Source organism: Varroa destructor, unplaced genomic scaffold, assembly GCF_002443255.2.
Source record: "Varroa destructor unplaced genomic scaffold, Vdes_3.0 BEIS01000004.1, whole genome shotgun sequence".
Classification (NCBI taxonomy): Eukaryota; Metazoa; Arthropoda; class Arachnida; order Mesostigmata; family Varroidae; genus Varroa; species Varroa destructor.
This window is the reverse complement of record NW_019211457.1, coordinates 19141352-19166546: the sequence shown is the minus strand read 5'-3', so window position 1 is coordinate 19166546 and position 25195 is coordinate 19141352. Positions and strand designations below refer to the sequence as shown.

General features: G+C 39.8%; 2 long non-coding RNA genes across 3 annotated transcripts; both read left to right on the top strand.

The window, feature by feature from the left end:
- Positions 1–1994: 1994 nt before the first annotated feature.
- Positions 1995–5744, top strand: LOC147755932 (uncharacterized). Its single transcript, XR_015326063.1, has 3 exons — positions 1995–2201; positions 4608–4665; positions 5303–5744. It is a non-coding gene; the product is annotated as an uncharacterized LOC147755932 (long non-coding RNA).
- A 6073-nt stretch (positions 5745–11817) lies between these two features.
- Positions 11818–23968, top strand: LOC111250012 (uncharacterized). Of its 2 annotated transcripts, XR_015326061.1 has the most exons (4): positions 11818–21450; positions 22053–23001; positions 23187–23494; positions 23682–23968. It is a non-coding gene; the product is annotated as an uncharacterized LOC111250012 (long non-coding RNA). The 2 variants fall into 2 exon arrangements; XR_002673162.2 differs by having other exon boundaries at positions 23187–23968.
- The last annotated feature ends 1227 nt before the right edge of the window (positions 23969–25195 follow it).

Sequence of the window (25195 nt, the reverse complement as noted above, 5' to 3'; positions counted from 1 at the left end):
ACAATCCCATGAGAAAATTAAACGTCAACAATCTCCTCACGTTCACTGAGTAAATGAATATTTCTCCCAGCGAAGCCACTTCGGACACTCGTACACGACAAACTTGCCAGGAAGCACGGAAACAACCTTCACGGGCCAAGACTATTGGACGAATGACGGCAGCTGTATGTGGACCGTTAGTCGAGGCAGACTGTTTCTAGGTTGGCTAGCTTGGATAGGATAGGTTAGGTGAGGCTAGACACGTTCGTTGTCTTTGCGCCCGCGCGCGGCTCCCCTAGTTGTCGTGTAGCTCGACACGAAACTGCCTTTTCGAGGTCGACTCGATGACCTATACTAACAGTTTCACACACAGCATCCGCCATCGGCAGTCTACCTAGCTTAAGCCTCAAAGACAGCAGATACGAATTAACTTCACCTCTCCCGGTGGTGGGAGGGATATGGCTAAAAGGGCTAGGCCACACTCCCCACAGTAGCAGACTGAACAGTATGGCTCCAGTCGTAGCAGCATGTGCTTGTTCTCTAGGGCAATTTGCGAGCGACTCAGGGAGGCAGAACAGAGTCCGTTCAGACGAAAATGTGTTTTCTGCCATCGATCCTTTTGGTAGTCATGATGGCGGCGGTAACTATCATATTATCATGTAGATATGGTATGTATCATCAGGTAGATATGGTACGGATGTCCGCGTTGCCCGCCAGTCGGGCTGATCGAGTAAGTAGACTGCAGCAGCGGCAGTATCAGCCCTGGATAAACAGAAGGATGAGAAAATCTGCAAATCGTATGATGTCCACCGACGTGAATGTCGGCCTGCGTCGCGCTGAACCACCTCGCTCGGACAATGTACGTTCCCTTAGACATTACATCAGACGGCTGGCTCTTGGCATAAGACCAGGTGTGTCTATGTCCGTATCCGAATCTGTATTACCACGTGTTCTTAGGTTTAGTTTGTTACCCGTCGCACCATTGCAACAAGAACGCGGTTGGATAAGCCGGGCGCAAGGCACTTCGCAACAAGAGAACAGTACTCGAAAACCTGTAAGACTCACAACCTACGATTGAACATTAAACACAATAGCTTTTTCCTACAATCGAACTATAATTTTCGTGCAAAAAAAGGCGCCGAATTATCATCGTTCCAGTATCAGCTTGGGTGGGTTTTGCTGGGGCACGATTTTTGCGAACAAAAAGAAAAAAGATGAAACGCCACATTGTTCTAGATAGTCAGATGATGAATACCTACTTGTAGTAGGAAGGAATGCCGACGCTACGGTTCTTCGACGAATTTTATTACAAGGGCTCTTATATTAGAAGAAATAGTAGGCATCACGTAATCCTAAATAATGGCCGATGTTTGTTAAAATTAATCCCGCTAGTACCTTTTTGCTAATAGTAGTCACTTAGAAAATGGCGATATTCTCGCACGTGATAATTAATGTAGCGGAAAACCAGCAAAACTGAGCTAAAACGACCATTCATAAAAGTAACATAAATAAAGTTTCACCCAAGTAGCCAATAGAGAACAATGAACACAATTTCTTATATACAAACATCGTAATCATATGAGTAATATTTATTTAATAATATTTATACCACTGGTCCTTGTTTTTCGGTTCTGCCACTTTTGTTCGCCTCATCCATTGAATTGTTCAGTAATCTAAGAACTCACATCAGACATGTCATTAGTAAGCGTTTCTGAGATTTTTGAAGTTGATGACATTATAACTAGCATACGCGGCGGAATGGACCTTTTATTCAGGTCAATATAAAGTTTCTCTTCCATTAATAGATCGTCTCTCTCACTAACATAAGCCCCTCGCTGTCCCCAACTATTGAATCGGCGTTTCTTTCGTTTTAAGTCTGATTTCTATGGCCAGGTCTTCATTGATTAGCTTTCTGGCTATAATAAAACGCCAATTTAGCGGTCATTTGGGCTGGCAGTTCGCTAATGTGAGAACAGGGACAAGCAACGATGGCTGAATCATCGGGCACTAGCCACTAGCGTGCGTGGCAAGGTGACATCATCAAACGAGCTGGATAGATATTTCCCTCTCCTGTTTACCCTCGAACCCTCGCATCCTAATACGCTGGCCTCTCGATTAACATCGACATTCAGAGGATAGCATTTTGCCAAGGTCGTCTGTCTCCAGTTGAAGTAGTGTGCTCAGAAAATTCAACATCATTGTAGACGGAGGAGATTGAAAACGTGAGAAATAATCCCTACTGTTAGAATAATGGAATCTATAGTTTTATGCTACTTCGTTACTCTTTATTTGTAGATCGTAGCTTATAGATTTGGCACCTACTCATCTATCATACTATTATTATTATTAAAGATCCAAATCATGAAAAACAATCCCCGCTTCAACGCGCCATAGGGAAGAAAAATTACCTCTCAACACGATTCACTTATTCGAGATCGATTATGAAGGGAACGTCAAGTTACTTCACGTCAATCTGAACCCGCTATAGCTGTGCTAATAACAAAAAAAAGCGAACATTTAGAGAGCCTGTTACTTTGATTAAGAACGGTCGAATTATTAAGGAAAACACCAACTTGTTACCAATGTGAATTAATTTCTCACACTTATACATCTTCCTCGTTTGACGCTGGCTGATTTTCCAAAGAAAGTTCATTCAAATTAGAAAAAAAGAGCTCTAGCGGGCTGTTTCTAGTAGGAGGCATTAACGAACAGCAGTGCGTCGCTTTCGTATCCTAAGTGAAAATCGGCTATTATCCACTGCACTGGATGAACTCTTAAGATTATAAATTTCCTTTTTTGTCCCAAGTCTACGATCTACATCGCTTACTGTTTTCCTGCGGCTTCTCAAAAATAGCGAGAATACTTGAATGGGGCAAAGCAAAAAATGCTTGGATTTAGACTAAATCGGGTTAGATTTAAGGAGCTTGAAAGTCCATCAAGATGTTCCAAAAATTATTTTTTGATGTACGTTTTTAGTATTATAAGTAAGAAAGTGTTTCTAAAGTATGAGCTAGTTAGTAATTTGCATCCCGAAGAGAAACTGTAATCGTGGTAGATACTGACCATATTGAACAAATGTGACTGTCAGAAATTACGTTTCTATCATATGCAAGTTTGTTGAAAGTATCCATTCTTGTTTAGATAAAGTCTTGAAGACAAAGCATTCTTCAAAAAAAATATTACTACCCTGTAAGTGCTTCGTACTTCATGTCAGGTACTGCCTTCAAGCCTAGCCTTAAGCTCAATTAAAAATTAGGACCAAGAGCCTCAAATAAGATCCCATTAAGTTCGAACTTGCTTACAGTGGGTGACTCTATTGTTATGAGTAAGCTATATATATATATATATATATATATATATATATATATATATATAGCTTACTCACAACACATATATATATATATAAAATAAAGACTATATATATATATATAGTCGTTAGTTTAAGCAATCCGTTTTACTTTTATTATCAAGTACTGCTAGACAGAGTGTTATAGAGACACTATATCTTGTATGTGCGAGAGAAGACCATTAAGGATTGTGTTTCTTCTGCGATTTTGAAATGGTACTTAATTTAAAGATGAAATGTCCATTATAAAAATAGACTGTAAAATAACACCAATAAAGGAGCCTATGGCTAAACTTTTGTACTAAACAATGTAGCGTAAACAGAGACTTGAATGCTAAGTTAATGCCACTTAGTGGATTGTGTAGCTTTACCTCTACAATGGGAAGTTTATAGCCTTGACAAATATATTTTTAGGCTTTGATATTTTACGGCCTTTCTGGATAAATCCTACGCTAGGCACCATATAGGCGAAAATATCTTTGCTGAAAATTTCCGCGTAGAGAGAAACTCTCATGTCATTCCTAAATGGTCGAACGTAAAAACAAACGAACGGTCAAAAAGCGGATTCGATCGATAGCTGGAAACTACGATTAAATCTATTAATAACGGATTTTTTTAAAACTTATTTCCTATTATTCTATCAAAAATAGCGGTGCATCTATTTATGGTTCTTAAGTCGTTTAGTTCTACAGAACCGGTGTACTAGTTCGTTCTATGTCGTGAAACCAAAGGCTACTTACATACGTACTCGTACGTTTTAAATCTGGTATGAAAAGAGGATGAATATTGATACCTATGCGAGTGCCCCCCCCCCCCCAACTCGAAATATACCAGAAGCTTTACGTAACCTATCCAATACGATAGACGTGGATCGAAAATTTCATCGATTATTAAAACAGCCTAATATTGACTTTTTTTTGCCTTCGTCTTTTTCCAGTACTAGCAAAGCCTGTTCGGATATTGTAGATCTTTACACTTTAAAGAATTTCTGATTAAAGGTATGCTACACCAGATATATTAAAGCACAACGAAGATATATTAAAGAAGAAAAGGAGGCTTTGGCTGTTTTATGATATTTCCGAACAGTAAACTTTCTGCTATGATAGATTAGCTTTATTAGATAATACGCTAATGGGTTTTGCTCATTATTTCGGCCAGTTCTGTGTCTGTCTCACCCAGCAGAGGACGATCGCGCCCAGTTTCACTCAAGTTGCATCTAAACCAAACGAGCATAACGTTTTCTTCCGCTGTCTATTTTTGTCCACTCCTTTTACAATTTAAGGTTCTTCGAGGCAGTCCGAAGACAAGTCTCTACTTAGTGCAGACGTATGGCTGAGAAGGTACAGAACAAAGCGTTGCCCATTTCTTTTTTTAATAGAGACATTTTACGATGTTGGCATTTGGTAACTTGTGCTTCTTCAATGTTCCGTAGAGCGAACGACAGACAGCTTCACATAAAGCAAGCGCATGCCAACTTTGCGTAGTATTAATTTAACAAAACAAGATGTCGTTACTTCAGTTTAAGCCAATGTTTAAGCCCTACATTTGTAGATGCTGTAACGTCAGTTTGTGAATATAGATGTTATAAATTATTTTTTTTTTCCCTAATTATGTGTAAATGCGTGCATTGTGGCACTAGAGCTAAGTTAATTTGTTTCGTATATTTAGTTATTTACTAATATATGTTTTTACATATCAGTGATTTCATATTGTACATCAGTTTTCACTTTTTACAAAATTGACATTGCCATGATGACCAATTACATAGTCGTACGTGTTGTTATCGCATATATATATATATATATATATATATGTATTATCTCGATTATTTGTAAGAAAAGACAACGTCGTGTAAGCGCAGTTGCTTTTTATTATCGTTAGCGTCATTATGACGGATAGCGGCTCACTTAACGGATAATCGTATCGGCTCCGTTGAACGTTTTCCGATTTCCACCTGGTGTTCTATTGTCTGTACAGCATCATCATACTATCGCTGTTGCAACTAAGAGCCTGAAGCGTATGAAGTCGCAGTAAAAGAATCATCAAACGAAAAGATGGTGCCGACATCTTGCGGCATACTGTCTGCAGTTTTAGTACGAGTGTCAACATCGACGAGTGAAACTGGGGTGAAAAATGTTGGAAGCTTAGCTGTCACCAACTTCTGTTTGGATGCAATAAGTAAGATATCCTCATCGAACTGTGACGGATAAACTGTCGTAATTCCCGTCCGAACTATGTGTCAATTATAAACTAACAATGTTCCGACAGCGTGCGTAAACGAGACACATATCGGTCTATATTTGCACAGGTTCCCATTGGATAGGAGCGCGCAATCCCTGTATCGGCACTCAAGGTATACAAAACTCATTTCATAGCTTCTCTATTCGCGTACCTGTAGCTGGTGGGCATAATTCTAACCTGTAATAATCGATTGCAAACGATCTAAGGGGGCATATGTAAGCATACGTTACATACTTCGAAAGTGTTGTTACAATTTTGAAAAAAAAAGCGGGCATTGGTGCACAGACACTTAAAAGTACGAGCGGGTGCTAGACCGCACGGAAGTCAATAATAAGCACGGCGGTTGATTGACATGCTTACGTCTCATGTATATAAAACAATGGGCATATAGCTAGCTACCAGTTAACGTTCCACAATGGAATGGAAGAGAATGAACAGGAACAAAAACATAGTAATAATAGGCAAAAAAAATCACAGGCATTTTTGAAAAAGCGTCCAGAAACCAACTGAAACTTTAAGGTCGTGTTAACCGTAGGTATATAATACGTTCTTTACTCAAAGTAAACGCAAGTGATAAATGGGAAAACAAGGCGTGCTTCAAATTTGCTAAGAGGGTACAGCAGTGGCCATTTCATTAGGCATGCTCGATGCGCCCTTGTCATGCCCTCATGGGCATCTACCATGATCATTATCATTGCCAAAAAGCCACTATTAGCAATTTTCGACTTTCAGAAGCCACTTGATACAGTCCACTATTAACAAATGCTCTCTTACGCTACATATTCCAGAAAAGGTGTATCTACTCTAAAGAGGGATAGATAATTGTCGAATCACAAAACCTAAGCAGAAGGATGGGAGCCATTATGTTTTCGGTAACCGCAGTTCATCGACTCTTATCCACTGAGCACTTCGAGATTAAACTTCTATTCGTCGGCTGAAATAAACTGAAACGTCGTTACAGCCAGTGGCTATTAGGCTAATTCCCGGCTGTCCCATGGTGACCGTAACAAGTGGCTGGGTCAAAGTTATGGGTCTGACATTTTCTGGTCCAATTGTAGATACGTGCCTGACTTTATAGTAAATGGTCCCACTCATGGTCGCTATTCATCAGGCAATTGGTCGGAGGTGGGTGATGTAACCAACATTGCTTCAATGATTGCATTCGTTTGTCTCTTGCAATTTGCTTTGCAGCTGCGGGTTGACGGCGTATCGCCGGTCTTTCTTTATTTACCTCAGTTTGGGTGGCTGTGATAGCCGGCAGTTTGTTAGCAGCTCAACCGGCGTGAATTTCGGTTAGAGCACCTGTCTTCACTGAAGACCCGCCATCGGAGGGCCGTAAACAGCTACAACCGAAACGGGGCCGTCCAGTCAACCACAGGTGGTGAACCGTATGTACATTGTACAGCTTTCTGTGATGAGTTGCCTTTCTTCACTGCCTCGTTTTTATACATTTTCCCACACTTCTAACGTCTTCCTATCATCAACCAGAACACGCATCTGTGGCCTCGAAATGACTCACCCGTTTGAAATTTGTGTGCGTTTGTTGAAGTGCCCAGTAGATCCATTGGTTTTTAGGCAGAGAAATGAAATACCGGACACATCAATATATATATATATATATATTTATATGCATAGTATACGAATCGATTGGTGCTATTTCTGTCCCGCATCTAACATTGATAAAGAAAAAATGTTGAATTTAGATTAGAAATAGATGTTATCGTTTCAATGGTGTCAGGTAGCGTTTGCATTATATTATCACATCAGAGTGTGAAGACCTCCTGGTCTTTCTTGATCTTTATCTTGTGCTTTGTCTCGCTATTGAAAAGGAACATTATCTTCCATTATCAATCGACAATTCAAACCCTCGGCCGTGGCTGATATGCCTACGTATGGCACGTTCTACAACGTATCACAGTTTTGGCAACCAATTGGGCTTTGATCTGCTTTAAAGCTCCACCTCTAGATTCTCCCTGTAAACTAATATTGGTATAGGACCTTACCACCATCGCTGTTGCTAACATTAGTTGGCTGATCGTTTCTACTACGGCACTACAGGTGCCACCTAGTATTCACTACGCGCATTTCTAATGCTTTGACTCTTCGGTCAAAAACGAGCGAGTTTCTCTCAAAATTTTGATGGGGATGATGTTACAACAATAATCATAAGGCAGTTGCTGACAGAGCGGGAAACACGTGGCAAGCGTGAGCTAGTACCACTCCGCCGCCGGCGTATTACAGCGACCCATTCAAGTACTACTTGTTGTGTCGGCCATCGGGCGCTTACCACCCAAAGGGAAGAGAACGCAAACAAAATAGATACGAGATGGCAGACTAGAATGACAGGTCGGGAATAACGGAGTTGGGATCTAGCTGGCTACCAAATATATCCATCTAAGGACACGTTCTACTTTTACCTTAGGCTGACTAATGGAGCTTAAAAGCTATGCTCCTGCGAGCCGAAACTGTTGAAGGAATCAAGGTTGTTATAATGACTATTAGAAAACCGTTACAAAGTAAATTGTGACTTGATACGTGAATACTTTACTTAGCTCTTACCTACTAAGGTTACCTAAAGAAGCAATGTAGGCCATATTGAAAGAAATTTATAAATCAGCCTTTACTATACTAACTTAAGACGCGAAGGTAGCAAACTATATGGCGCACATCTTTCTTATTAAAGCATAATTAATAGAATATTTTTCCGTCGTACATTAATGAGTTAAATATTTTTAATCTTCATTTTTCCTGCGCTGAGTTTTTTGTTGTTTCATATGATAAAGCACCGCTTGGCTACCGATAAAAGTTTATTTGTATTGTTTAAGTGTACACATTTTCACATCGTTTTATGAGCGTAATGAGACTTCGAAATAGTTATGGCAAGCTCTAACTTGGATCTAACGCCTCTAGCTTAAATAAAACCTATGTATAATTCTCTTAGTAAGGAGTGGGTAGGAGATACATTCGATTGACAACTTTCCCTGTACAATCAAAAGACTGATATTGCCAGCGAGTACGGCCTAATAAGCCAAAAGTTCTCTTGTATGCCAACCACCCACTTGAAATTTGAAATAGCTTGGTTCAGATTAAGAATAAAGCGCTACTAGCAAATGAACGGTTAATTGCTAGTCAGGTAGATCAGCACATAGAGGTCACAATGTTGTTACAAACAGGTTATACAGGAATGGTCCTAGATTTGAGTTTTCTCTTAGATCATAACGACCTTCGGTACAATATTTCCTGGCCACATTCAACCCACTCACTCACTCACTCACTCACTCACTGCACGGCGGTCGAAAAATTTGGCCAAAGAAATACAGGTTGAAAAATGATCCTATACTTCTTAAAAAAAAATGGCCTTAGAGGTGGACCACCTATATGCTTACACTACATAGATTACAATAAACAGGCCGTGACATATCAATATATGCAGTGCATAGAATTGAGCTATCTTATATTATTCTAAAGTAAACATTTTTACTATATACAACGTCTCTCCGATGTTTGTAAATTTTCGAAAAAAAAAAAACTGTCTTTGTTTACTTTGCTTGACCTTGATCACTTGACCAGAAGGCGAGCAAGGCGTTAGATAAACAAAAGGCGCTCGTATCATTTTCTCCTCGTTCCATCCAGTTTAAATTCGCTTCACGTTCTTGTACGTTTCAGCACTACACCTTTTGTTTTTATCGTGGGACCTGTCTGAGCAAGGACAACTGCATGTGTTGATTTTTGTTTCAATTTTTTTTAGTTCATAGCAGCAGACAGACAGACAGACTGCTTTGTAGCAGTGATTTGATGCGCCTCTCACAAAAGTGCGACCATTCCGTTAAGTCTATGGGAAAAATAGAGGAAGGCAAAGACGGTCAAAATTAATCTGTTATTGAAAAAAAAAAAAAAAACTTCAAGACTTGCACTATGTCTTTCAGCAAAAACTGTTGGAAAATAGTCAAAGTATCTCTCAATGTTGCTCTCGACACGCGTAAAGTCTACTGGAAAAGTGAGCGAATGATAAGATCAGATGTACAACGCTTGAGCAGAACCACTGTACTCAGGCTAACAATGTAACATATGAATTTAACGAGTGAGGGCTAAATTTTGCCACCTCCTCACCTTTATCCGTGTGCATGATTAAATTCAGCATGTGTTAGAATGTCTTATTGCTGTACATGAAGAGAAATCACCATTGAATAGTTGTAGTGCTAATGGCCAAAATTCCCCCTGCAGCACACATTTATGACCCTATCATGCTTATCGTTATCAGCTGTCGTTTTGGTAATCGATTACGACTTTCGAAAGCAGTATTGCCCGTAGACAAAGAGATTCACTCGAATACGCTACGTTCAAAAACACTTAAAAACATCCGAATAAAAGCACCCCGATCGCCATATACGTGGACTTGGGCATTGCATTCAACTACACACTGACCTATCATGTTAAGGTCGTTTTTTAATTTCTCCTCTTATAAACTATGCTGTTACATTTATTCGTCGTACTGCTGCTATACGCTAGATACCATAAACTAAAGTTCGCTCGAGCAAAACATCACCGTGCGTTCATGTGAGTTCAACATGTCAAATTTTTTTTAGTCTCCCCCATATAATAATACTCTACAGCTATCTATTGTTTTTCTTTCGTGTTCACCATTATTACAATCACCAACGTCTTCGGTTCTAGTTTTATTCGAAGCTGATTTGTGTCTCATCATCACCACCACCACCACAACATGTCTCAATACGTTATATAACTTGATATATATGTATATAAAATGTTCTTGTAATGTATCATTGCAAGATTGTTCTGTTTTGTGCCCGATATATTTTTCAATAGGGATGCAAGAACTTGGCTAGTACCAATTATTTTATACTTAATAGAAAAAAAGTGGCATTTCGACAGCGTCATCGAGATGTTCATAGATCTTCGACAGGACAGAGCATGGTCAAAAGAGACAAAGCACGTGCTTTTAATTTGTTAATTAAGATATGGAGGAGGGGCGAAAGTAAAAGTCACTCCTGTCGTAAATTCTTCAAATTTAACACAGGCTATTAGGGGGAGTGAAAACAGTATTCTAATAACAGCAGATAAATGCTGTGCACTATAATGGATTTCGTTGTATACTGTCGCACTTCGCAGCATAATACCTAATAAATAAATGAGCTTGCCCCTTGGAATTCAAATTTTAACAACGTTCGTAGTTATAGTGGGTCGAAATCAATACGATCGGCCTGAATCTCAGCCAACTTGTTGGCTTTGTTCCCAATTTACTATAACGATAGAACTTGCGTTGATCTAACATTCACTTCGTTGTTAGACGGACGTATATCACCAGCATACATAAAGTATCTCATTAAATCACTGAGAGATCAGCTGAAACGTCGGGAAAACATCTATTCACACAAAAAAAGACGTACCTATCTTCACGCGAAAACGTTTTTATTTGTTCTAAAAAGGAACGAATAGGCATTATGGTAGGTAAACAACAAAATAATTGTAGCCACTCAAGGACACCGGGACAATCTTTTGATCTCGTCATATTATCACCTAACCGGCGACTGGATCCTTCCAACATTCTCTTTAACGCTACGGTGAGCGCTGAACGTTGTATTAACTTAACTTTCCACGAGCGGACTGTTACACACGTACACATCCTGTTGTCCTATTTACTTCTCCATCTAACGCGTCATAGTTCCCTATACTTGAGATCTGTACCTTGTGTTGTTGTTTTTGCTGCTGGATGGAGGATGTTAACAAGGCCACAAATGGGCTTCCTCCAAAATTCAAACACTGTAACATGTATACAGACCAAACCTGTAATTAGCACACTAAATGGGTCCACGAAATTGGGCTAATGTTGGAAAAATTCGAACTTTTCAACATACATTTTTCATACCCTACATACGATAATCTTGTTTTTCGCTCGACTGGAAAGCACATCTCGAAATATGCCGCCTTATCCCGGAATTGTGGTAGTGATCTATAGATCTGGGTATCTCAGTGACGGTTGTTGGTGCAAAGGTTTACTTTCATTACTTCCATTTTGATGGGTTTCAATACTAAGAATGGTAATAATAATGCAATTCGTATATGACTTATTAACTAAGACATAGTGGAGAATTGCTCTTCAAGCGGATATAGCTGCAACAGGTGTATAACTTTCAGCAGCGGATCCAATAATAGGCCGGTGCTATGGTTTTATCAATGAAGTGTAGGGGTACAGCAACTCTATTGTTCAGAGTAAGTCTATACAGAGCCCATTTGCGCCATCGATGCACGTACGCACCTGTCCCGTCCCGTTAAGTGGCAAGAAAACTGTTCGGCACACAATTGTCTTGACACAACCGGTCAGTTAGATTTTACCTCGGTGAGTCAAGGTCAGGTAGAGAGAAGTCACTATGACTAAGGACGAACGTTCATCGCTGTATTGGTAGCCTAGTGTATTTCTACGCAGTTTGCTCTGTTTATCGACTTTGGGTGCTACTCGACAAGGACAGATCGGACAGCAGGACCTCACCCTGGCTGGCCCAGGGCTTAACAATGTCCGCGCCTACACGAGTTAGACAGCTGAATGTTCCATGGACACTTACCAGTTTCACAGTACATCTTACCCTGCTCGTGTATGTCTTTGATAACATTGGATCTCGTTAAGGTTGTTATAGAATTCCAATAGCGTTGGCCGTTTGTATCAAAATAATGCACGTTGAGTTCACGTGTTCTTGAATTAAACTTCATGTTATAAGAAAAATTGATAAATTATGACTTCATTAGATGCAATAACCTACCAGTCGACGCAGATCTTCTAAGTACGATAGATACAGTGTCTTTTCTTAGTTGACGTACCGCCTGAATGAAGGCGATACCGCAAATGAAGGTGATATTAATAAGATCAGGCTTTTTACTACTAATACCATTCTATAAAATAATATTCACCTTCTGTACAATGGCGTAACATTTGTTTTCAACAGACCAATGTAGTGGTAATATCGTGTATAAGAGGTGCGGTAAATCAACGAATCGAACATTGCGCACGATAGTAGACGTGATAAAACACGCGAGTGATCGCGTCCGCTCAGCCCACAACGACGTCCATGATGATAACAATAGCAGCAGTTCGACAGGGCTACAAAATAATAATTTTTGAGTCGATATTTTGGCTGTCGCAAACCTAATACTATTGTTGGCCTACCTAAGAACGTAGGCTACAGGCGTGACCTAAAGTACTGGCAACAATGTCCAAGCTGTGTTTTGGCGATTTTACCTAAAAGATGGAACGCAATAGAAATTGTCAAAAGCGCTTTTATCGTCGCTTTTTTATGGTACAACACCTCCTTTCATATCCACCATCATATCATCAAATACTCATAATCGTACGAGTAAAAACGGCCACTTACGCCACCCGTAAAATTAATTGGAAGGTTTGTTGACCGTCCAAATTAGATGTATAAAGGCTTTTTGAAATATTAAGCTTCATCAAAGACTGGTAATGGTCGTTCCCGGAACATTCTCTCTGCCTTAACCATGCCTTTGTATTTTATTCATCATGAAGTTGCTTCTTATTAATACAATTAGTATTTTTCAGACTGCAAGCGGCTGCCTTGCACTGCGGCAGTTCTAACAGAAGCAGCTGCTGAAGCAGACCTTCGCTATCTGAGTCTGCGTTCGCGACGTATTTTTTTACGATACAATGATAAAATTAAACTCCATGCCACATCCTCGGTAAATGTTTTTTTTTTTTAAATCGTTTATCATGTAGTCATTAGTAGTATGATTGGTTTTCTAAAATACAGATTTACACTATAAAGATACCGTTGAGATTTACGTCATAGAAAACAGCATTTGAGGAAAACGGATCACGGACAAATCGTGAATGGCCGAAAGAGGTAGCCAATGAATTGGAAGTGGCCTTTCAAGAAAAGTAAAAGTTGGCAAGACGATTTTTAATGAACCGTTGGTGATCCTAGGAGGATTCGGTCAGTCAGGCCACAACCGATGGATTGAGTGCACGTTACGAATGCTTCAGGGCAAAAAAGGATCGTGAAGAGGTGTCAGTTTTGTTTGAGGAAATGTAAACTTGAGCCAAGTACACGTATACGCACCTATAAAAGTTAGATCGTTGAGATAACAAAGGGTTTCGATTAAATATTCTGCTTTTTAAGGAACAGCTATAAGTATGGATTCATTTCTTCACATCAACCCACACTCGTAAATCTATCAACGGACAAGAACTACTTGATTTATGATCCAAAATTTAAAACGGCTTTTAAAGATAATGTTGTTAATAGCTGTTGCTGACATTAATAGCCTCCAGTCCGCAGCGGGTAATCTTGTCTACACAAGGTTGTCCACGTTCTTACGTAAGTCGGACAATGGGATCCCTAGCGAAGCTGTCAGTTATCAGAGGCTAGTCATTTGAGGCTCATCATTTGTGCGGCACGTTTTAAAATCTATACACCCGCGGACCGTGATCTTTCGAATAACTTCCTCACAGAAAAGTACCTCCGCGACAAAACTACACATACGGATCTTGTGCGACTACGAGGCGAAGCGCAGCTTCCGTAGGAGTTTGCAGAGAGGCTCAAAGACTGCAGGTCATAGGGCAGGCCAAAGGTTGACTGATGGAACAGTTAACGGCGGTGCCGAGGCTGAAACATTCAGACTGAGGCCTAGCTAAGAAAAATAGTTTATAATGACAATCCATTGCGATTAAGGTCGAGGCCAACCAGGTCACTTCGTGTTATTGAACCCTCGTAGGGCTTGCTTGTCACAAGTCATCACTAGGAAATCAACAGCCATGTATGTATGATTGTATACAACACATGCAATTCCCAGCGAGGGAATTCTCCTATATACGTGCAATAGTTTATACTGTAATAGTAATTTTTTCTCTTTAATTACCCAACCTCATACACAATAGCTTTCCAGGCAATAATATGATTTGCTTAGCGCTCGTTTTGCGTCAATTTACATAAAGAAGTTATTAGTTAAGTAAACATTCCGTTACCAATGTATTTCTTTGTTATTACAGTGTTTGTGGTGGACATGGATGCAAAAATTGTTTGATGCTTTTATTTAAATTCCATAAACCTAATTGCTCCTACATCTAGAAGGAGAAACAGGTGATAAGGTCATCTCGTTATTTTACTTCGTGTTTGAGTCAAACATGGCCTACTAAGAGATTGTCCGCCATCCTTATAAGCCGGAATAAATCCCAATTTTTAACGACATTATCGACTTCTCAAAATGAAAAAATTAATTTTACTAAACAGTTTTCAAATAAGATGTCTTCATAGGCTAGTTTTTGCTCTTCTTTTTTTAATTAACATTCAACGTCAAAATCATATGTCGATGACGTGTCATAATTAGAATATCCCGAGTATCAAGATAGTACTGACGGGGAATGAAGGTCTCACGAAAAAGGCGGTGTTCGACGATCATGTCCTTAGTAATTCGGCTTGTTTTCGAGAAGCCAGAAATTTCGGATTTGCGAAGGGTTACATATTGTCAACATCAATCAAAAAAAATCAATTATCATATTGATTTTGCGCTTCTCCGTTTGCACGCACAACGAACATCGCGTTATTTTATATTATTTATGTATATATATAATATAATATATTATAAACGCCGTTCGTCTGTAGTGGTAACATACGATAGAGATCTGGTGGGCCATATGCATTATACTAATTAAATACTTGAACCGGTTCGATTTAGTGGGGATTGCGCGAAAAAACCCCTCGTACGGTGCCGGGGTAATTAATACGGTGGAGACAAACGAATATGTAATGACAGTCAATCTCGATTATATTCCTGAGCTTCTTGGACCACGATATGTATGAATCATTGTAGATTTTTTTTTTTCATGCTGAAACATACGCTTGAACCCTTCGCGAGAAGGTCAAGATCTAAGGTACCATGAAAAACTGCTAGCAAATGTCCACTAATTGCACAAAACCATTATTTCTTTTCTACGTAACTTACTGAATCTACCAGTAATCACGGTCCGAAATGTCTTCACTAGAACATAATCTCAGATCTTACTACTAGACGCTTTGTTCATCTGCGAGCCCTCTGGCCATACAACAAACTCACTTATGGCACGTTCATGTCCATAGACGATCTGTTTGCAGGCTTTGGCCTGGCGAGGACCACTGTAAGCGCTAGTGATGCTAGTAATACTCCTTCTGTATACCTGCTCTTTTACATATCTACTTGTGTCGCCTGTAAAAGACGTAGATGAACCAAAGAAGAAAAGTTGAAGCAAAGTATAGGGCAGTGACCAGAAACACATCGCATAGCACTGGCACGCTCCATCCTACTTTAACAGTGAAACATTTTGTTTATCGACACACGAGCCACTGGTTCTTCCTGCTACAAAAACTGGACCCCATACACTCGGCCATATTCCAGGAATATCACATTGCTACAATTCCGTTGGTCGTCTCTTGCTGCCTAAACTGGCACAAATTTGCTCCCAGCTTTCGTCTACAGGTTCCTTTTAGATCAACATTAAAGATCAAGTCGCGCATTACCAGGCAGCTATGTCTTCTGATTTTGCTAGTTAGCATATGTTTCTGATCTGCGTAGAAAATTAAGCTTTTTCTAAAGGTAGCTTCCCTTCCATAGCCGCTCGCCAGCCTTTTGTCGGACATTTTGTTATTAGTTCTATCAACAGTCGCGACAGCAAACTATGCCCCTAGCGCACGTACGCTCACATAGTCCGTTTGAATAACAATAAATTAACTCTAACGGACGGATGTGATTTTGCGGTGGTGACGGGTTTGTCTGCCAAACTTGGAAACATGCAAAGGTCTAATTTGTTCAAATCCGCGTGAAGACGTGTGCCATGCCCATAAATGCGATAATTTAGAGTAAATATCGTTATTAGAAATCATTCCAGCAATGTTAAATATACGGCCCAAAATTAATACGTCCGGTACTGCCGTTAAGCATCACTTCAGACGGACCCAATCTAGGATTATTCGGTTATGAGAGCAAGATTTTTTTATTGCATTAAACAGAGGCATCTGTTTTATAGATACTTCTTGAAAAAAAAAACATGTGAAATCAATCGTTCTCAAACGATATACCTCTGTAGATATGAAACCAGATAAACACCAATGCACATTAATTCTTCCAAATCACTACGTTGGTATGAAATCCATTGATATAAAATATCATGGATTGCAAGAAAATGCTTCCCATCACACTTTCGTGCGCTTGTGTGGAACCTGACTTTTCTGACCGCATCGAAGAGGCTTGTAGGAAACCTGCTAGGGGGGCCCTTACCTATGGTATGGCTAGATTTCAAGAGAGCTTTTTCTAGAGTCACATTTGGACCACCGCTTGCCTTGAGTTGAGCATGCTATGGTGGGATGATGTCGCGCAGAATGTCTCGGAGACTCGTAATATCGCCCTCGATGTAACAACTAACCATTGTTCGAATACGTTTTGCTCTCTCGACAAGTCTACATATGTATTCACTAAGAATAGCTCCCCCCAAAATGAAGCTTATTTTGCTCATCGGATCTCTGTACCAAGCTGCGCGCATAGTCACTCGCAACTGGAGATTTTACAATGATTCTTACTTAGCATTAACATTAAGGCAGAACTAGAATAGGTATTACACTAGCTAATTACTTCATAATCCCTATATTATGGAAAAATCCACCACGAAATCGGAACATTTCTCTACGTTCATTCGCAGAAGCCGACAACTACCTTAGTACACCAAGGTTACAATTTTTAGGTCTATTAAAGGCAAAAAAATAAAGAAAAAGGGATAAATATGCGGTACATTTTATTCAAAATATGCAAAATTCAGCCAGTAAACAAAGATCATCAGTTTCTGGAAGGCAGCGCGGTGTCTAAGAAACGAAAACGTCATATATTCACTGAATACTCGCTGCAGACGAAACGTCTCGCTCACTGTGAACATAAGCTTGTCCAGCTTTCAAGACAGAATTAGTCAAACTATAAGTAAAGCAACTCTTAATCCGCCGTGTGTTCTGTGGAAGCAACAGGAACCCACGTGTTCTCCTCTGTTGCCCGTTAACGGCCCGCGTCAGTGTCTTAGGGTACGCGCGTTCGATCTAATTATACATCTACTATCAATCGACTTTAGTTAACGTTAGCTGAGTTTAGAAACCGTACAAGGCCAGAGGCAAGGCGTGTGGAATTTACGCCGAGTTTAAATGATTTAGTTTACGTCTTTATACAGTTACAGTTAACGAATTCAATTCATGATCTTGTAAATTTAAAAGGAAATCATCATCGTATCGTAGCAGTAATTAACTGAAAGAGAACGAAGCACAACTATCTTCGCTAGAATGATTACACAGCCTTGCAATTTTTTTCGGGTACTGATGCTCCTCGATAGGCTTCGCCTTACATGCCAGTACCCCGATATATCTCGTTTAGGCTAATAGAATCAATTCTAGATACACTAGATAAGTTGAAGGACTCACACCAGAGCGTCATTTACAACCGGGAATTAGATATTTACTTTTGAATGGTTAATCCACGGATTACTGGAATATAACGTACTGTTCGGACCGATCGTATTCGAATAGTGAACCGTGGTAATCGTCAGATACATGTGGCTAGCGCTAGTCCAATCCATTGCATAAGAATATACATCCTCCGCACATGGCTGTATTGACAGCTCAATTTAGCAAATGCAACCTCATGGGTAGAAAATTATGCCATATGCAGGAATTAACTATTGAAATCTGTCACATAAATTATGTTTCGGTGTCAAGGACAAACAACAAAAGAAATTTCTCACAAATGAATCATGATTGCTGCGCGACGTACCACAGAATCAACAACTTTGAAAAAAGACCACGAAACTAGGTGGCAATTCTGTAGCAAGGCATTGTAAACATATTTTAACTTAAGTATATCGTAGATAGGTACACCGCGCAATGATGATAGCTCGGGCTAACTGCAACTTGCTTTTTGTAAGCTGGAATTTATTTTACTCGAATAGCAAAACCTCTGGCTGAAAAAGCCAAGGTCGTTTGGGTCCACGATAGATGGAATTAAATGACGATAAAAGAAATTCTTCTACTGTGTGACACACCATTATTAATTAAGTTCATCATGACTGAATATAAAGCAACTCCAAATGACTTCTGATATATTCTTTAGATGAGGAATAATGCAATGCTACTTTTTTGATAAATTGATCTAACTTGTCTAAAAACAAAATGTTCGAAGCTCAAGTACCATATCCTGCTGACACGATGTTTAGCTGCGAGGCTGCGTGCCGTTCAGTGAGATTAGTAACACAAGCTATATTTATTCATTAAGATTTTATTGTTTACGCAAAAAATATGGCGAAAATATGATGTCCAATATCAAAGAAAAATCAGCCACTATAATATTACTCATGCGATAGATAAAGCAGCGTTTCTCGAGCGATTTGTCCTTAAGTTCGGCCTTCAAATACCGTAGTACAGTACATGAATTAAAATACGATATCCTTTCGTACGCGCTTTCAATAGAGCGAAATTATCTGAAAGACAACTCTTTACCGCTTGGTTAACGCTACTTGTTTGGATAAATGAATTATCATAAATATCTAGAAAACAAAGATTTGTAAAAATATCCGTGATAATGTTAACTGGATTCGAACTTACATTGGTTTCACAATGAAATATATTCTTATTTTAACTTCAAGATAAGAGACGTTCCGGCCTTACAAGTGTGACACAAATTTTATCTGGAGGAGAAATAAATAAGTAAGTAAGTATAAATATAGGATCGTTTTCGATATATATATATAGACCCAAATTGGGATACACCTTGGCGAAGAGCTTGTTGTAACTGGCATGCGTTCATCCGTTACTCGTTGTAGCAGACGAAAATCAGTCCGTTTGGATCAAAGGTAAGTGACGAAATTTGATGTGAGCAAACGTACGATGTTACGGGTTATCCACGAAGGTGGTAAAGACCTCTGGCACATAGAATCAAAGTCTGATAGATGTTCTCTGAGGACAATAAAGCCAGGAGACTTAACCGGCGTTACTTGCTAGTCAATTCTCTTAAGAATGAAGCAACAAATCGTTCTCGAATATTCTGTGACGATATTTTTTATCCTTGATGCAAAAAGGAACCTCAGAAATTCTCTGTGGCTTGCTCACGATCCAAAGAATGCGCCCATTGTGGCAAAACAGATTTTCAGCTAAAATTCAACAAAAGACTTAATCATGTTCTGGGTGCAAGGTTAAGTAAAGGAGAGGTCGTACTATCATAATTCTTTTAGAAAGGCGAACGCATCACTAAAAAACTTTATGAGACAAGGTCTCTCATAAACCCAGTCCCAATGGCATGGTAAGTGAAACCTAGTAAGCATCACAATTTGTTTCAATTACAAGAAATATGAACAACCATCCCATAGGCAACTCAAGCGATCTGTGATCTACATAAACGCCTTCACAAAGTGGTATAGTAATAAATCATAGATTTTATCGTATGTGTTTTACTAAGTTTTAAGCGTAAGGTTACACATATCAGAATCGGCAAATTTGCTTAAGTTTGGCCAGCCCATAATCTTTCTATAATATAAGCTATATAAGCCCATAATCTAACCACAGACACCGATAATGAGACTTGTATCTTCTATGCCCAAGCTAATTTCCCACCTAACACTAATAAAAAAAATATTATTACAGGCAACAAGATAAATAGCCATACTGACGCAAACAGGAGTCACATTCCTTTTTTGTTACCACATAAGGCATTTCTAACGAATGTAGTTCTCATTTGTTAACGAGCCTCTATCAGTTCAAATTAATGATTCAAACATTACCTGGCTATAAACGTAACAATTAGTTCGCCTAACTCACCATTGTTATATACATTTAAATCACGCCGCAGATAATAGCGTAGTCCTACATGTTCCAAGATGTTATGTCATTTCCACCAGACTCTCAACTAGCCATTCAATAACTCAAAAACTTTTTGCCGGACTTCTGCTGCTTCAGAATTCGCTAATTGGCCGTTGGATTCGAGTTAAATGACAATTCACTATGAGTTCCATTATAAAATGTTATGCTTTTATACGTGAGGGATATTAACCGGAGCTCTGCTATACGGGCGTAGCCCGCCCGTTGGATGCAGCGGGCGTTGCTTTGTTCTATATACATATATATATATATACATAGGGCAGTGATTTGAAGAATTTTTATGCACAAAAAAATAAAAACATAAAGCTGATATAGACTTCTTTTTCCTTACAGGTCTGGCTCGTTTAACAAGTAAAAATCCAATGCTCTGTTGTAAATAATCTGTGAAGGTAGTGTGATTAAGGTGAAAAAGAAAGAGTATTTTCGTTTAAAGTGTTGGTTAAGTAATTTTATCAAACCCAGTTACAAAGATCATTTTTCTAATAGCTGCTCTAGAGTTATGAATTGTGCTTTGGAAAATGAAAGATTATTGAAAATTTTCCGAGTTGATAAGTTGTTTCGGATTAAAGAATCAGACTATCCATTCAAATTTATTAACATTATGGCGTTTGCTTAAATATTATTGGACAACGTAATATTACAAATCATTTGGTAATGGTAATTGGTTTGTGAATCAGTCAGTACAGTCCGTAGTTATATTACGCTGATAATCATGGCGTCGTGACGTACGCTTGTTATATATCAATACTGGATTCATATCGCCTGTTTCTAGTAACTGGACAATACATATACAATGTATAGTTGCTCCCTGGACAGACTGAGCGTGTTTAATCATTATTTCTTCCAGAACAAGGTAACTTTTATCGTTGGCTTTAGAAACATAATTTTTCAGACTATTTGGGGCTCAAGCTAAATGCCTGGCTCTAAAAGCAGTGATATTCGATCAACAAAGCAAGAGAAGCACACGTTTAGCAAACGAAGGTAAGTGTACAAAGCCGCTAATTTAACAAAATCCCAAGCAGACTATGTTCTGTTTGTTCCTGAGAAGCTCATTCTGACCTTCTCGGGGTTAACTCTGGGGCACCAGGGTTGCCATAGGTGTTCGAAAAATAAGGATCCGTAATCGATTTTCGTAAAACAGACCACCGGCAATAATTTTATTTGACCTCACACGACTATATTGCAATTCGTTTCCATAACTAGCTTTCTTTATCAATAAGGCGATATGAAGTTCTAACTTATCAAACCAGAAGACTAGTTATAAAGCACTAAATGGATAAAAGGTGGTTTACAAAAGAACCTCCACTGAGTCTAGTTGCCGATCTTATATATTTGTTTGTATCTGCTTCTTTTGTGATTCTTCTGATATGAACATGCTGCATACCCGCAGTTCGTGAAAAGTAGGCCCCGTTATCCGTATGTTAAAATTCAGGCTAGTGTTATTACTTCATCAACTATTCCGCCATAGAATATCACTTCCGCTAGTAACTCTTCTTTTCGGTAAAAGAAAGTCAAAATATCATGTTGTATATGTATAGCCTTCTATATAACACCTCTATTCCGTCCATTTCAACTGTTTATAGAATCGCCACAAGGCTTTCTACTCTGTCACGCTATAATCTTTAATAGTGGTCACGTAGGTCAAGAATTTTAAGACTGTCAATAACAACAACCCAGTCACGCCTGAAGCATGTGCTGTTAGTGATACAAGTGGATCGCAGTTTGCCTTGCCTCCAGACTTGAATGGAGAGGTATGGCAATAAGCCGGTCTCGTCGGGCGTTCCCTAGTGGCCAGGGTATGCGTTTCCATAGTTGAGCTGCAGCAGCAATAACGATAGCAGCGCCCTTGTGCTCGTCATTTCGTGGATAACTACAGCGGAGCGTTGCCTAGTGCGCGACAAAGATGCCAGCTAACGAGATACAAGGGCTCATACATACAACGAACGAGTCGGCGCCCTCCGAGAGCAGGCAGAGTCGTCGCATCGCGCGGTGGACCCAAGCACCGCTATACGAGGTTGGTGAATGATACTAGCGACCGTGCTCTTCGTTCGTATAGTACTAACTATGTGCTGCTGGTCTGCCATTGAGCACTACGTTACAGCCAACGGCTGAAATACCCGCGTGCTTGTTTCTCATTGCCATCGCTTCTGCCGCTGAGGCTGCCATATAGGCGTTTTATGCTAGTTGCGCATTTAGTCAGTTGTCTTCGTGTTATGCTGGCCTTTAGTGGTAGTTGTAATGGTGTTGATAGTGACGCCTCTCTTAGCCTGCCTTTCCGAACACGCGCTGCAGCTGACTCTCTGCGCGGATGCCAATCGAGGGCCAAGGATATGTCTCGAACACTCGGCAGCACAACCCATATCAGCTGGCTAGATGGATGACTTGTCTGACGGCGACAGCTATAGCGTCTACGGCTGCTGGATGGGAGCCGACAGCGAATTGTCGGTCAATACGCGACAACTGCCACGGCAGAATCAACTACACGACGATTGTTATTGTTCCGTGTTCGATTATCACCATCGCTAGTCTGAGGTACGTCAAACTTTACAGCACGAACAGAACAGTACGCAATACATATTTGTGCGCCCACCCGTATTAACCTGTAAGTGTGCGCAATTACTTCTCGAGTCGTAGGATTATCAATACCATCTTTATTGATTATGTGAAATTTGTTAGATGAGTATTTACCATTGTTCTCACTCTTGTGCTTCCGATAGCTCGCCTGACGTAGTATGTGCGCATTACTAACGGACGATGGGCTTTGTAAGCCAAAGGCTCTATCGCGATCGGTCGACAGCATTAATGGCAGCAACAATCAAACGGACGTAACAGAGTGACCGAATGAACGCTTAAGCGTTGGAACGTATGCATTTCAATAGACATGTGTGGGCGGATGAATCAAGTACGAGACTATGAATATTTCCTACTGTATTCGGGAACTGTCGAGTTTACTAGGGCAAACGCTCGCAGAGCGCAATGGCAGAGCGGTATTTACCGCAAATGACTGCGCGCGGAACAATCACCGGTACGTACATGTCGTTGCCAGTGCTTTCTTTCGGACAACGACAACAAGGCGATAGAGAGAAGACATGACATACAAACGCAAATATTTATTGTGGGTGTCTCGCTTACAATAAGCTATGTGGGGGCTGTAAGCATGGCCGAGATTATCTAGGCAGATAAGGTTGACACTTACGTTCTGTTCTGAATAGCAATGCTGCTTTATCTGCTTCGTGATGGATGTTTACGCTTTCTCCTCTGAAACTGGATCAAGGGCGAAGGGAAACAAGAGAGAGAGAGCGGATCAGGAGGTTTGTTTCTGGGGGATATCTTGGGTGAATGCGCTGGCAAATGGAAGAACATTGGCTTCAATGGTCGCTTAGTTCATTCATGCAGGCGTTGGCCATCGATTGGACCGCATACACAATGTTCCGTTACGTGTTACGATTCGCAAATAAAGTCATTGGCACAACAAGGTCGTGTAGATGTATACATAAGACATATTTGATTCCTAAACTGAAGCATATATCGTTTACGAGCAACATTGATGCACATTATACATGTATAATGTTATTATTCTGCTGTTGCTTTTCGGTTATTGGTGCCTACTATTCATACGCAACGTGTGCTTCCCGGTGCGTAAACAGGAATCCATAATTAACACAAGTAAAGCGAACATTACATGGTACACAAACCAGTGTAACATATGGGTATGCTGGCATATAGTACATGATACTTAACACGTATACACCCATATACGCATGCGTGGAAAACACATTGTTAAACGTAAAATTTGATTGGAATCGGGTCGCGGATCCTGTTCATTAAGCGAGCTAACGCTATTATTTCGCATAGTCTCGCGCATGTCCGAAAGTGGCAAAGCAAAAGTTCATTTAAATAAACTATGATATAGTGCGTAGCACCAAATCTAAAGATTTTCGAATCGTTGACGGAGGTTCCTGTAACATTGTTTGTAACACCATAACATCTAGGTCCACACACAGTGTTGCCCTTTTGATTTCCGTAATATTGGAATTGTTTAAAATTAACTCAACCAATGATAATTCATTCGTGTTCTATAGCATATCTTCATATTTGTTAAACCGCGATATCCAAGTATCACCTTCCCTTTCTTCCTTAGACAGATTACAGTATAGACCATAACAGCTCTGGATACGTATACATAGGATTAATGATCGTAATTGTATAGTCTGGTACTTTTTTTCTAGAAAAAAAATGTCTACTAGTAATAGACTTAACCTAAGAAAGGTGGGTTCAAGATGTGCTTGCTGACTCCATCCGCCCCCTTTTTTCCTTTTTATGGCTATTCTGGAGGAAGCGGGAGCTCTCACGTACAAACCGTCTGTCGCGATTCCTTGCATTTTTTCTGTTTGCAGTAGCGTTCATCTATTATCAATAGCTATAATGGCTGTCTGACGTTAGTCTAACGTCACTTAATACACCTAGGCCGATTGAACCGCGACCGAAGCCATGCAAAGCAAAAGATAAAGCAACAAATTAGATCTTTTGGACGTTGTATTCTCTAGCTCAAATTAAATGTATAGTAGGTATTTTTTTGGCTTGTCTTCGAGTGTATTTGTATCTACCAAACATAGTGAAACAACCCGTAATTGTAGGTGAAGCTGAAATTTGATTTTTAATCAGTAACGTTTGTCGTACCTGGATATTTTACTCAATGGATAGGGTGTCGATGGTCTCTTAGGTA